Source organism: Cetorhinus maximus, chromosome 1 (assembly GCF_964194155.1).
Source record: "Cetorhinus maximus chromosome 1, sCetMax3.hap1.1, whole genome shotgun sequence".
Lineage (NCBI taxonomy): Eukaryota > Metazoa > Chordata > Chondrichthyes > Lamniformes > Cetorhinidae > Cetorhinus > Cetorhinus maximus.
Genome location: NC_135879.1, coordinates 172,071,535 through 172,084,940, shown reverse-complemented (window position 1 = coordinate 172,084,940; position 13,406 = coordinate 172,071,535). Strand labels below are relative to the sequence as shown.

The 13,406-nt window shown below is 47.1% G+C and overlaps 1 protein-coding gene across 1 annotated transcript in view; it reads left to right on the top strand.

The window, feature by feature from the left end:
- Positions 1 to 13,406, top strand: part of itga1 (integrin, alpha 1) — a 322,507-nt gene that overhangs the window by 205,270 nt on the left and 103,831 nt on the right. The gene's annotated exons all lie outside the window — the stretch shown is intronic.

Sequence of the window (13,406 nt, the reverse complement as noted above, 5' to 3'; positions counted from 1 at the left end):
ACAAAGGAAAATGGTTGTGGTTGTTGGAGGTCAGTCATCTCAGCTCCAGGACATCACTGCAGGAGTTCCTCAGGGTAGTGTCCTCGGCCCAACCATCTTCAGCTGCTTCATTAATGACCTTCCTTCCATCATAAGGTCAGAAGTGGGGATGTTCACTGATGATTGCACAATGTTCAGCACCATTCATGACTCCTCAGACACTGAAGCTGTCCATGTCCAAATGCAGCAAGACCTGGACAATATCCAGGCTTAGACTGACAAGTAGCAAGTAACATTCGCGCCACACAAGTGTCAGGCAATGACCACCTCCAACAAGAGAGAATCTAACTATCACCCCTTGACGTTCAGTGGTATTACCATCACTGAATCACTATCAACACCCTGGGGGTTATGATTGACCAGAAACTGAACTGGACTAGCCATATAAATACTGTGGCTACAAGAACAGGTCAGAGGGTAATAATCCTGCGATGAATAACTCACCTTCTGACTCCCGAAAGCCTGTCCACCATCTACAAGGCACAAGTCAGGAGTGTGATGGAATATACTCCACTTGCCTGGATGAGTGCAGCTCCTACAATATTCAAGAAGCTTGATACTGTCCAGGACAAAGCAGCCCGCTTGATTGGCACCTCATTCACAAACATTTAATCCCTCCACCACTGATGCACAATAGCAACAGTGTGTACCATCTACAGGATGCACTGCGGAAATTCATCAAGACTCCTTAGACAGCACCTTCCAAACCCACGACCGCTGCCATCTAGAAGGACAAGGGCAGCACACACATGGGAACACCACCACCTGGAAGGTCCCCTCCAAGTAACTCACCATCCTGACTTGGAAATATATCGCCTTTCCTTCACTGTCGCTGGGTCAAAATCCTGGAACTCCCTTCCTAACAACACTGTGGTTGTACCTACACCAAATGGACTGCAGCGGTTCAAGAAGGCAGCTCGCTACCACCTTCTCTAGGGATGGGCAATAAATGCTGACGCAGCCTGCAAATCCCACATCCCGTGACTGAACAAAAAGAAAGGCTCTTCCACACTGACAAGATTGTTGACATACACTGTAAATCCTGTTGTCATGTGCGACTATCCCCGTCTTGCCAACTTGCTCCAAATTTTGCAGATTTTCTAATTTGCATATGTTGCATCAAGTGAGGCCTCATTCACCATGTGGAACCCTCATGAGAGTTTCAATGATTGGAAGTCAACTTCTGAACGAGTTTTAATTTGTAATTATTTTAAAGTGTAATGTTGCATTTTGAACCTGGAGTTTTTTACAGTTTCCCTCTTGTGTGTGTTCTACAAATTCAGGCCATTTGAAGTTCCTACTTTATAACTTATTGATAGTTTATAAATAAATGAAATAATTATTGACTTTTATTTACATTGATGACAAATCCTAAAATCAGTTAACTAAGCTAAAGTTGAATATTGAACTTACTGAGAAGCTCTGAGTTTGAATAGGATGAAAGGTCACAAATCTTTGAGAATATGTTACATAATGAGATATTAACTTTCCTCTGAATAAATAAGCTTGAAAAGATTTTGATGTGTATTTACATCAATTTACTCATCACTGAAATAGAAGCAACACTGGAGTTATTAGAAAAATATGTTTGTTGAGTCAGTGACTTTGGTGAGGAAAAACAGAGAAGGAATTATTTAAATTCTGAAAATGACCTAATCTGGATATGTGGCATAGCAATATTAAAGTTGCAAATCCCAGGATATTCAAACATTTTAATTGTTTAAACCTTGAAAATGTAATATATTTTAACAACTTTGTGTTTAAAGGTGATTTTGAAGCAATAAAATACACTGTTGCCAGGTCACTGAGACTATTACTTTTCAGCTTAAATGTCAGTGATGTGAAAACCATTGGAGTACAGAAAAATAGTGTTGTTTTATTCTTTCATGGGATATGGGTGTCGCTGGCAATGCCAGAATTTGTTGTCCATCCCTAATTGCCCTTGAGAAGGTGGTGGTGAGCCCTCTTCTTGAACCGCTGGGGCCAGTTGGTGGATGGGATACTGATCAAGTGGGCTGCTTTGTCCTGAATGGTGTCAAACTTCTTGAGCATTGTTGGAGCTGCACTCATCCAGGCAAATGGAGATTATTCCATCACACTCCTGACTTCTGCCTAGTGAACAGGCTTTGGGGAATCATGAGGTGAGCTACTCTCCATAGAATTCCCAGCCTCTGTCTTGCCCTTGCAGCCACACATTTATATGGCGAGTTAAATTTATGGCCATTGGTGAACACCAGGAAGTTGGTGGTTGAGGATTCAAGGATGGTAATGCCATTGAATGTTAAGGAATGATGGTTGGATTCTCTCTTGTTGGAGATGGTCATTGCCTGGCACTTTGTGGTGCAAATGTTACTTGCCACTTGTCAATGAATGTTGTCCAGGTCTTGCCGGATACAGGCATGAACTGCTTCAGTATCTGAGAAGTCCCACATGGTACTGAACATTGTGCAATCATCAGTGAACATCCACACTTCTGAACATTTGATGGTGGGCTCATGGTTAGGCCTAGGACACTACCCTGAGGAATTCCTGTAACCATGTCCTGGAACTGAGATGATTGACCTCCAACAACCACAACCATCTTCCTTTATGCTAGGCATGACTCCAACCAATGGAGAGTTTTCCCTGATTCCCGTTGACTACAATTTTGCTAACACTCCTTGATGCCACATTTGGTCAAATGTTGCCTTAGTGTCACCTACACCGCTTGAGTTCAGCCCTTTTGTCCATGTTTGGACCAAGGCTGTAATGATGTCTTAAGATGAGTGGCCCTGGCAGATTGTAATGAGTTGGGGCTATCCTAGTTACTTCTAAACTGTTTCTAACAGAAGTAATTGCAGAGCTGCAAAAACATCCCAGTCACTTCCTGCAGAATTGCTTCTTTCATTTGTGCCATTCAAGGGTCCCTCTGATTGTAAATGCACCATTCTCAGATTGAGAAAGCGTACACAACAGCCTTTTTATTAGCAAATTCAAATGGATTGTGAAATACAATTGAATAAAATGAAACTGGCTTGGGATACAGAAAAACAGACTGCTAATTAAATTGTGCTAGACAAGAATCAAAGGGTACCACATAAATAATCAGGCATGCTTCAACAAATTCCACTCTACATGAAGTTGAGCAAGACAATTTGAACCAAGCAAATTTTCAACTTCATTGTTAGTAACGTTGAAAGTGACTTGCAGGCTTAAAATTACATTTAACGGAACCTACTGGACTCAACCAATCAGATTTACTTATGAGAGGAACTGAGGTACCAAATTGGAGATGGATTCAATTTGTCTGTAAAAATAATTCTACTTTTGAGATAAGGAGGATTTTTTTTTATGTTGAGACAGAACTGATAGTTTAAAATGTGACTTCTGGGATATAAATATCTGTCTAGAAAGCTTCCTTTGGAAATCCCTTCTTGATAAACAGCTATTTCACTTGAGGCAAAACCCCCAGGTTGGGCCTCTTTCCCAAGTGAGCCAAGGTTAAATAGATAGAACAGGAACATTGAACAAATCCTGGCTCTGAGATTTAAGTTGGAAGTCACATACTTGAGGAGTTAGTTCATCTCCAAAATAACTCTATTTAAAAGCAACAAACTGCACCACTGGCAATGGCCACATGGTATTTATTGTTCTCTCCTCCATTTTCTTCTGTTGCCTGATCTCTTTCTGCTCTGTTTGTCTCCTTTTCTACTATGATATTCTCCCATTTATATTCTACCTTTCTTTCTTGAAAGTCTGCCTGATTGAAATTTGTGGGTGGTTTCTCTTGTTTTTTCCTATTGAAGGCGAAGCAATGTCAGCATTTACAACGATATGTGTAAGGTCTCCTAGGGTGCATATTTATAATGAAACATTTTTAAACAGAGGAAAAAAATGAAGGGTGGAATCTTCACCCCTTTAAAAAATATTCAGGCATCGGGACCATTTTTGGATCCCAACCCCAGATGGCTCAGAGGTGTGGCAACAGGGGGAGTCTTCTGGGAGGCGGCCAATGAAGAGGCTGCCTTTGTCTTTGTTATCTAATTAAGGACAGCGGGAGGGCGTTCCCGAGCTGGAATTGCAGGACATTGTGGGCAGTCCAGTGGAGGCCTGCAGTGCAAATTGTGTTATGAACAATGTATAATTTTAACGTATATATGTTTATATGTGTTGAGAAAGGTAAAAATTGTTTCAGTTTCAGTGAGGTTTTGTTTATGAACCATGGTGCCTGGGAATCTGAATAGACTTGTGACTAAAAGTTTTCAGGTCGTTAGAGTTTATTTGCTTATATACATTTTAACCCCAGAAGACAAAGAGATGGGTTAAATGTTCAATGATTCTGGAATAAAACAAGAAGTGGAAAAGTTTTACTGTTGCCAAGTGACAGTGATCCAGTAACACAGGCACAGAAAAAACAGGAGTTGAGAGGGAGTGTTCGGTCTGTGTCAAGGAGTGAAGACATGGGGCTGAATTTTACGAGTCGGCAAGCGGGGATGGGGCCCGCTCGCCAACGCATAAAATGATGCGCGTTGATGTCGGGTGGAACTCCCGGCGTCACTGCGCCTGATTTAAATTTTCAGGAAGGAGGGAGCACAGCAAAATCAGCTGCGTACCCGCCGACCCATCAATGGCCAATTGAGGCCATTGACAGGATCAGTTAAGCAATTAAGGGACCTGCCCATCCAACCTTAAGGCTGGCGGGCAGGCCAGGAGCCCCGGTGGCAAATAGAGAAAACATGAAACCTCATCCACCGGTGGGATGAGGTTTCATGTAGGCTTTAAAAAATTTTAGTAAAGATTGTGTAAAAATTATGGACATGCCCCAATTCATGTGACATTGTCAAATGAGGGGACATGTAAGGGAAATTTCATTTTTCTACTTTTATCTTTTTTACATGTAGAGCTGATCTCCCTGCGGCTGCATTTAGCCTCAGGGAGATGAGTGCGCTCTTTCATGCGCATGCGCGAAAGAGCGCACTCTTGATTTTAGGAATCCCCCCCCCCCCACCTGCACAGGGAGCGCATAGCGCTTCCCTGCGGACGTCACGCTGGGCAGGCCTTAATTGGCCCACCTACGTAAAATGGTGCCGATCGGAAGCGCGCCTGTGCACGCCCGCCCATCTACATCCCCCCCGATGAGGGGAAAATACAGCTCATGGGGTGGAAATTTATATCAGCGGGATTTTACGCCCCGTCAACGTCAATGCGGTTTAGCATGGCTCACCGCACTTTACGGTCCCGTTCCTGCCACGAACATGCCGTAAAATTCCGGCCATAGATTTTAAGCTCTCTGCGCAAAAAAAACTTCAAGGCTACTGGGGCAGTAGTTAACTGAATAATCAGTTATAAGACTCAGTAATGCGATCAGTTTAGCAGAGGTGCTACTGGAAGACTGAATTTAGGGAACTCATTTTGTTTGCCCTGCAGTTTATTATGACACAGCCGATGTAAAGGCTGAGTTGTTCAAATCCCAGAGGGAAACTTGAAACAACTGTCATAACCCATTTTTGCAATATGTAATTTTGAGATGCAGACTTTGAATTCAGCAGGAATAAGACCACCGAGTCCATAAGACCATAAGACATGGGAGCAGAAATTAGGCCAATCGGCCCATCGAGTCTGCTCCGCCATTCAATCATGGCTGATAAGTTTCTCAACCCCATTCTCCCGCCTTCTCCCCGTAACCTTTGATCCCCTTACCAATCAAGAACCTATCTATCTCGGTCCTAAATACACTCAATGACCTGGCCTCCACAGCCTTCTGTGGCAATGAATTCCATAGATTCACCACTCTCTGGCTAAAGAAGTTTCTCCTCATCTCTGTTCTAAAAGGTCTTCCCTTTACTCTGAGGCTGTGCCCTCGGGTCCTAGTCTCTCCTACTAATGGAAACATCTTCCCCACATCCACTCTATCCAGGCCTTTCAGTATTCTGTAAGTTTCAATCAGATCCCCCCTCATCCTTCTAAACTCCATCGAGGATAGACCCAGAGTCCTTCAAACGTTACTCATATGTTAAGCCTTTCATTCCTGGGATCATTCTCGTGAACCTCCTCTGGACCCTCTCCAGGACCAGCACATCCTTCCTGAGATACGGGACCCATAATTGCTCTCAATATTCTAAATGTGGTCTGACCAGAGCCTTATAAAGCCTCAGCAGCACATCCCTGCTTTTATATTCTAGTCCTCTCGAATTAAATGCCAACATTGCATTTGCCTTCCTAACTATTGACTCAACCTGCAAGTTAAGCTTAAGAGAATCCTGGACTGGGACTCCCAAGTCCCTTTGCATTCCAGATTTCTGAATTCTCTCCCCATTTAGAAAATAGTCCATGCCTCTATTCTTCCTACCAAAGTGCATGACCTCACACTTCTCCACATTGTATTCCATCTGCCACTTCTTTGCCCATTCTCCTAACCTGTCCAAATCCTTCTGCAGCCTCCCCGCCTCCTCAATACTACCTGTCCCTCCACCTATCTTTGTATCATCTGCAAACTTAGCCAGAATGCCCTCTGTTCCTTCATCTAGATCATTAATGCATAAAGTGAAAAGTTGTGGTCCCAACACTGACCCCTGCGGAACTCCACTAGTCACCGGCTGCCATCCTGAGAAGGACCCCCTTATCCCCACTCTCTGCCTCCTGTCAGACAGCCAATCTTCTATCCATGCTAATACCTTGCCTCTAACACCATGGGCTCTTATCTTACTGAGCAGCCTCCTGTGCAGCACCTTGTCAAGAGCCTTCTGGAAGTCCAAGTAGATAATATCCATTGGCTCTCCTATGTTTAACCTATTCATTACCTCCTCGAAGAATTCTAACAGATTTGTCAGGCATGATCTCCCCTTGAAGAAACCATGCTGACTTTGCCCGATTTTACCATGCACTTCCAAGTATTCTGAAATCTCATCCTTAATAATGGACTCTAAAATCTTACCAACGACCGAGGTCAGGCTAATCGGCCTGTAATTTCCCATCTTTTGCCTCACTCCCTTCATAAACAGGGGGGTTACATTAGCCATTTTCCAGTCCTCTGGGATCCTCCCTGACTCCAGTGATTCCTGAAAGATCACCACTAACGCCTCCACTATCTCTTCAGCTATCTCCTTCAGAACTCTGGGATGTAATCCATCTGGTCCAGGTGATTTATCCACCTTCAGACCTTTCAGTTTTCCTAGCACCTTCTCCTTGGTAACGGCCACCATACTCACCTCTGCCCCCCCGACTCTCTTGAACTTTGGGGATGTCACTCGTGTCTTCCACTGTGAAGACTGACGCAAAGTACCTATTCAGTTCCTCCGCCATTTCTTTGTTCCCCACTACTACTTCTCCAGCGTCATTTTCCAGCGGCCCAATGTCCACTTTTGCCTCTCTCTTACCTTTTATATATCTAAAAAAACTAAAAAAAAACTTGTCTTGTGTTTTTATATAAAACTAAATTAAACATTTATTAATTTAACAATAAATTAAACACATACAAATGGCAACAAACTACCACTCTAATAACTTTTTAACAAATCCCTAAATTAAGCACCCCAGGTAAGTCTCCACTAAGGCAACAGTAACCATAGACTTTAAATAGACACCACATTTGACCTTATGAATTCCAAATGAGGTTCATTTACAAGTTGGTTGGAGGCATATAGGCTGGTTAAGTCTTAAATGCCTCTACTTTGCACACACAAACTCCTTTCTTTACATACCTAGGCCAGGATTTTCCTGGTGGGGGATAATGACCCCATGGTGACCTCGGGCGGAACTCCCGATTTCACCGCGCCCCATTTAAATTTTCAGGTAGGTGGGGGCGCAGCAAAATCAGCTGCGCACCAGCCGACCTGTCAATGGCCAATTGAGGCCATTGACAGAGTCATTTAAGTAATTAATGGACCTGCCCGTCCAACCTTAAGGTTGGCGGGCAGGCCAGGAGCCCTGGCGGACATTGGAAAAAGCATGAAACCTCATCCACGGGTGGGATGAGGTTTCATGTAGGTTTTAAAAATTTTAATTAAAGTGTTTTTAAAAGTGATGGACATGTCTCAACTCATGTGACACTTTAAAAATGACAGTGTCACATGAGGGGACATGTGAGGGAATTTTTTTTTTCTATTTTTAATATTTTTTAATGTACAACCGATCTTCTTGAGGCAGCGCCTAGCCTCAGGGAGATGAGTGCACTCTTTCGTCCACATGCGCGAAAGAGTACACTCTCAGATGAGGGATTCCCCCTCCCCCACCTGCACAGGGAGCGCATAGCGCTTCCTGGAGGATGTCACGCTGGGCAGGCCTTAATTGGCCCACCCATGTAAAATGTTGGTGCGCCCCCGCTCTTCAACTCCCCCCCTCCCCCGACGGGGGAAAAATTCTGCTCCTATCTTTCCCTTTGGATTTAAATTTTCCATTGTATCACTAGCGCTTTTGAACTTCCACTCCTCTAACAATAAAACCCCTTTCATTGGACCAATTTTATTAGTAAGCTGAAAAAATAAACACATTATTTGACTTCTTCTAGCTAGGTGCAAGATTTTACCCACAGTCTTGAATGGTTTATTCAACAAATGCAAATGAACACTTTACCTTACTGTTCTCCTTACTGTTCACCCAATTAACATCTCCAAACGACAATATATTAAAGCACCAGACTAGCTGGCTTTAACCCGATTAAGACACACACAGACATACACCTACACACACACCCCCACTAGAATTGTATTTTAAAAAATAATTTCCAGTAACATTATGCACATCAATATCTCTTCATGACAAGTTGAAGAAACAGTGGGAAGAATTTTGAATTCAATGTGCTGGTGCGCGCCCAACGCGCTGGAATGTAAAATGATGCGTGATGATGTCGGGCGAGCATCCCGACGTCACTGCATACTGTCGCGATATTTTGCTAGTTGGGTGCGTGATGAAGACGGAAGCACGACCGCCATTAACTAATGGGCCAGTTAAGGCCCTTGAGGCACCAATTGCCTGTGATTTTACGCAGTCTGTGCGATTTTTCAGGGCATCACACGGGCGCAGCGGGCAGAGGGGTAGGCCACAGTTTCAAAAACCTCATCCACGGGCAGGATAAGAGGGGTGAGTGGGCTCGCTAATGCGAGTTGTTAGTACTTTAGATTATAAGTTTCTGCTGTTTGCTTGTGTGAACAGGACAACTTCATTTCGCGTCAGAGCTGCTTTGACAGAAATAACAGGCTTCAGTTCAGGACTCAGAGGAGTCACACCACTTGGGGCCTTCCGGATATCAGACAACCTTCCCTTACCCTGGGAATAGGGATTGTGGTCTCCGCTGGAGGCACTTCCTCTGAGGAGGAAGAGAGGGCCAGAAGGGGGAGGAGACCAGGTGTGCATATTCAGCCTCCAGGGGAGCCACCTGTGGGAGGACAGGCGCAGGCACAAGGGGCGCAGGGCCAACAGGAAGTGCAAGGCAGAAGGGGCTGCAGAAGACGCCACTATCCTGCTGCCAGGGTTTACAGGCGGTGAGGCAGCTGCCTCAATATGTCTGAGGTGCATTACCGAAGGAGGCTTCATCTCTCAAGGGAGACAGTGACCTCCATCTGTCAGATGATAGGCCCTGAGATCAGCTCCAAGAGTGTGGGTGGACACCCCATGCCAGTGGCGTTGAAGGTCACGGCTGCCCTCAACTTCTATGCCTCCGGCTCGTTCCGGGGGTCGTTGGGTGATCTTTGTGGAGTCTCCCAATCAGCTGTCCACAGTTGTGTCAAGCTGGTGACAGACGATCTGTTCAGACGTGCATTGACTTTCATTCACTACTGCTCGGATGAGGTCAGCCAGTCTGAGTGAGCCAGAGGCTTTGCAGCGATTGCTGGCTTCCCCCATATCCAGGGTGCAATCGACTGCACACACATGGCCATTAAGGTGCCAGCGGGTGCCTTCAACAGCAGGAAGGGATTCCATTCCATGAACGTGCAGATAGTGTGTGACCATAGGATGCAGATTCTACAAGTCTGTGCAAGGTACCCAGGCAGCTCCCATGACGCCTACATCCTCAGACACTCCCAGGTGCCAAGGCTCTTCAGTGCTCCAGCCCGGCTTGACGGTTGGCTGCTGGGTGACAAGGGCTATCTCCTCAAAAGGTGGCTCATGACGCCTCTCCGCCATCCAAGAACTGAGGCCGAGCAGCAGTACAATACGAGCCACACCTCCAGAAGGGCTGTGTTAGAGAGAGCCATCGGTCTTTTCAAGGTGCGATTCCAATGCCTGCACCGCTCAGGGGGCGCACTACAATATCCCCCAGATTGTGTGTCACTGATAGTGGTTGCATGCTGCGCTCTCCACAATCTGGCGTTGGAAAGGGGGGGACGCAGTGGAGGAAGAAGATGTTGACGCAGCTGCTCTGGCAGCAGACGATGAGTCCAGTAGTGAGTCCGAGGACGAGCACACAGGAGAACGCTGGGGGGATAGATGCCGACCTGGGATGCACGAATACTCGGGAGGCTTTGATCCAATGCTCCTTCAGCTAGTCTACCAGAGATGAACCACCACCACATGCCAGGGCCGCCGGCTGAATATTCGATACCTGACAGGAACATTTTCTTGGCCAACAACATGCACTATGTGCCATTTCAATAAAGCTCAATGACAAGCAAGTCACTGATAACATCCCTGCACCCTGTGCCTGCAGAACTAATGAAGCACCCAGAGCCTTGTTGAACACAAATACATTTAATGCTGTGGTGCCTGGCATACATAATACAAATTAAATTGAAAGGTGTTATCCATCACACCTAATAATAATTAATGTAAAATTGGGGGAAAAAAAAATCACCAGTGATAAGCCCGTGATGTGATTAAGGTGCTTTATGTTTACGTTTGCAGGTGCCACGTCTAGGTGCTCCCCTCCTCGCTGGCATTGGCATTGGAGACAACTTGTTCACTCTGCTGTCCTTGATAACCTTGGCGGGTGCCCTCAGGCCCATGGAGCCTGTGCTGGCCCCCCCGGGAGGGAGCGGCCAGTGCCACGGCTGGCATCTCCCCAGTCACCGCAGCCTCATCAGATGCCACTGGCAGAGGGGCGGAGGAGCTGCTGCACTCATCCGGAGCACCCTGAGAGGAACCTGCAGGCACGACAAGCAGCACCTGTGCCAACGTCAGGTCGCTTTGGACCTCCCTGTTCACCATTGATGGATGGGCACCTAGCTGGGATACTGGGTGCCCAATCCATCTCCTACACTGACAGTGACTACGTAAGGTCATTACTGGTGTGAGGGCTTGCAGGTCCGACCACATCCCCAGGAAGCCCTGATTCAGCTCCTGGAGCAGCCTCTCCATGAGACTCGCCACTCTCTCCATGGAGGAGACCGTGCACTCAGCCATGAGGGTCAATGCATTGTTCATGCTCTGCGTGCACTCCTCCACAACGGAGACCATGGCAAGCATTCCCTCATGTATCTCTGCCAGATCATCTCACAGACCCTGCTGGACTTCCAGCATCTGCTGCCTCAGGAACGCCTCCAGAGCCACATCATCAGCTGCCGACTGAGCATGTTCCTGGTCCCCAGCAGTCCTCCAACTGCCGGCGCCCTGGGCACTCTCTGTCTCCACTCAAGCGAGTGTAAAGTGCCCTCACTGCTGTGCACTGAGATACTATCTGTCGCCAATCTAATGCCTACTGAGGTGCTGGTATCTGCGCTGGTGCCTGCCTGCCTGAGAGGGTGTGACGCAGGAGCGTTTCTATAATCGCTGTCCTCTGGGGTGAGAGGCGAGCCTTCAGGCTCCTGATCCCGATGGGCTTCTGGTGAGCCTGAAAGGAAGAACAAGGACATGTCATTAGTTGAAGTCATTACACAGTTACTGTGCATGTCTGGCACCCGGATCAGGGTGCCCTCGACTTTCCATTATCGATGGGGATTCCATGTTCAAGGCTCACATCAGTATAGAGGCAACAATGGAATGGTTGCTATTACAGACATCCTGACCTCAGTGCACTGCATTCTTACCTCCCTGTGGCACCCTCAACCTCACTGCAGCCGGTTGATCTAGGCGCATGTCACCTCTGCAGCTCCAGGGCCTCCTGCTCATATCTACTCAGGATTAGAAGGTGGGGCGCCCCTCTGCCAGTCCTCAACCTCTCTGCATTGTTATGGGATGTCTTCTCCTGAGAGGAGAGAGGAGCATTGATTAGTCCACCCTGTACCTGCATTGCCATTGCAGCCTGGCCAACGCCCACCTGAGGAACACCTCGCAGGGCTCAGCCGATTCGTGACCCTGGAGCCGCAAGACACTCATTCCAAGCAGCCACGGCTAAACCCCTTGCCCTGATGCTGCCTCATCGACATTGGCCACTCACACTGTAAGAACTCTGAGGCCCGGGGCAGGGGGCAGGTGGAGGGGAGGGAGATGCACGCCACTGTTATGCTGTGCTAAGTGACCTATGCCAACACAGTACTCACCCTTCCTGATCGCAGGAGATCATTGAACCACTTACGGCACTGCACCAATGTGCGCCTCACCACATCATGGGAGCTCACCCTGGATGCAACCTCCTCCCAGGCATTTTTGGTGAGGTGGGGGGGGCCTCCTCCTCCCGTCTCTTGGGACAAGTATCTCCCATCATGCTGTCACCTCCCCCAGGAAGGCAGCGAGACACTCGTCGGAAAACCGCAGGGCCACCTGCCCCGCCGACCTGCCCTCCCTCCTGCCGTGTTCAGCACTGAAGTGCTCCATGATGAGGTGCCTCTGATTCACTGGCAGCCTTCGAATGGCTACTGTGGCCGCTTTTGAATCGGCCGCCAAGTCGCCATTAGACCCCGTGCCTCAGGGAGATTAAGTAGATAATAAAAGTTTTTAAGTAATAAAGTAAAAAATTATTTAAACATGTCCCCTCATATGACAGTGTCACATGAGCTGGGACATGTTTGTAAAGTCACGAAACTTTACTTATTTTATACAAGTTTCAGGAAACCTCATCCCTGCCCATGGATGAGATTTCCTGAAAAATGCGAAGGCCGCTTGGGCTCTTCACCTGCCCACCAGCCTTAAGGTTGGATGGGCAGCATTGTCAATAACTTTAATTGCTTTTTTAATGGCCTTAATAGGCCATTGACAGTTCGGCAGGCATGCAGCTGCCTCTGGCTCGCGTCCACCAAGCGAAATATCGAAATGATGTGCACTGACATCAGGATGTACACCTGACGTCATCGTGCGTCATTTTATGTGTCAGCGTGTCGGGCCCGCCCCCGCTTGTCGACGGCAATATTCTGCCCGAAGTGTCTTGATTGAAAACCGCCTCTACCAGGTGGGCATGCACCGTCACAGGGAACACAGGTCCGGGAAGTTTTCCTGGAGGTGGGAACACTATGGGGAGCCAACCCAATTTGTGGCATTCCAAATTTCCATGCCTGCCCCACCCTCCCATCCTACTTCCC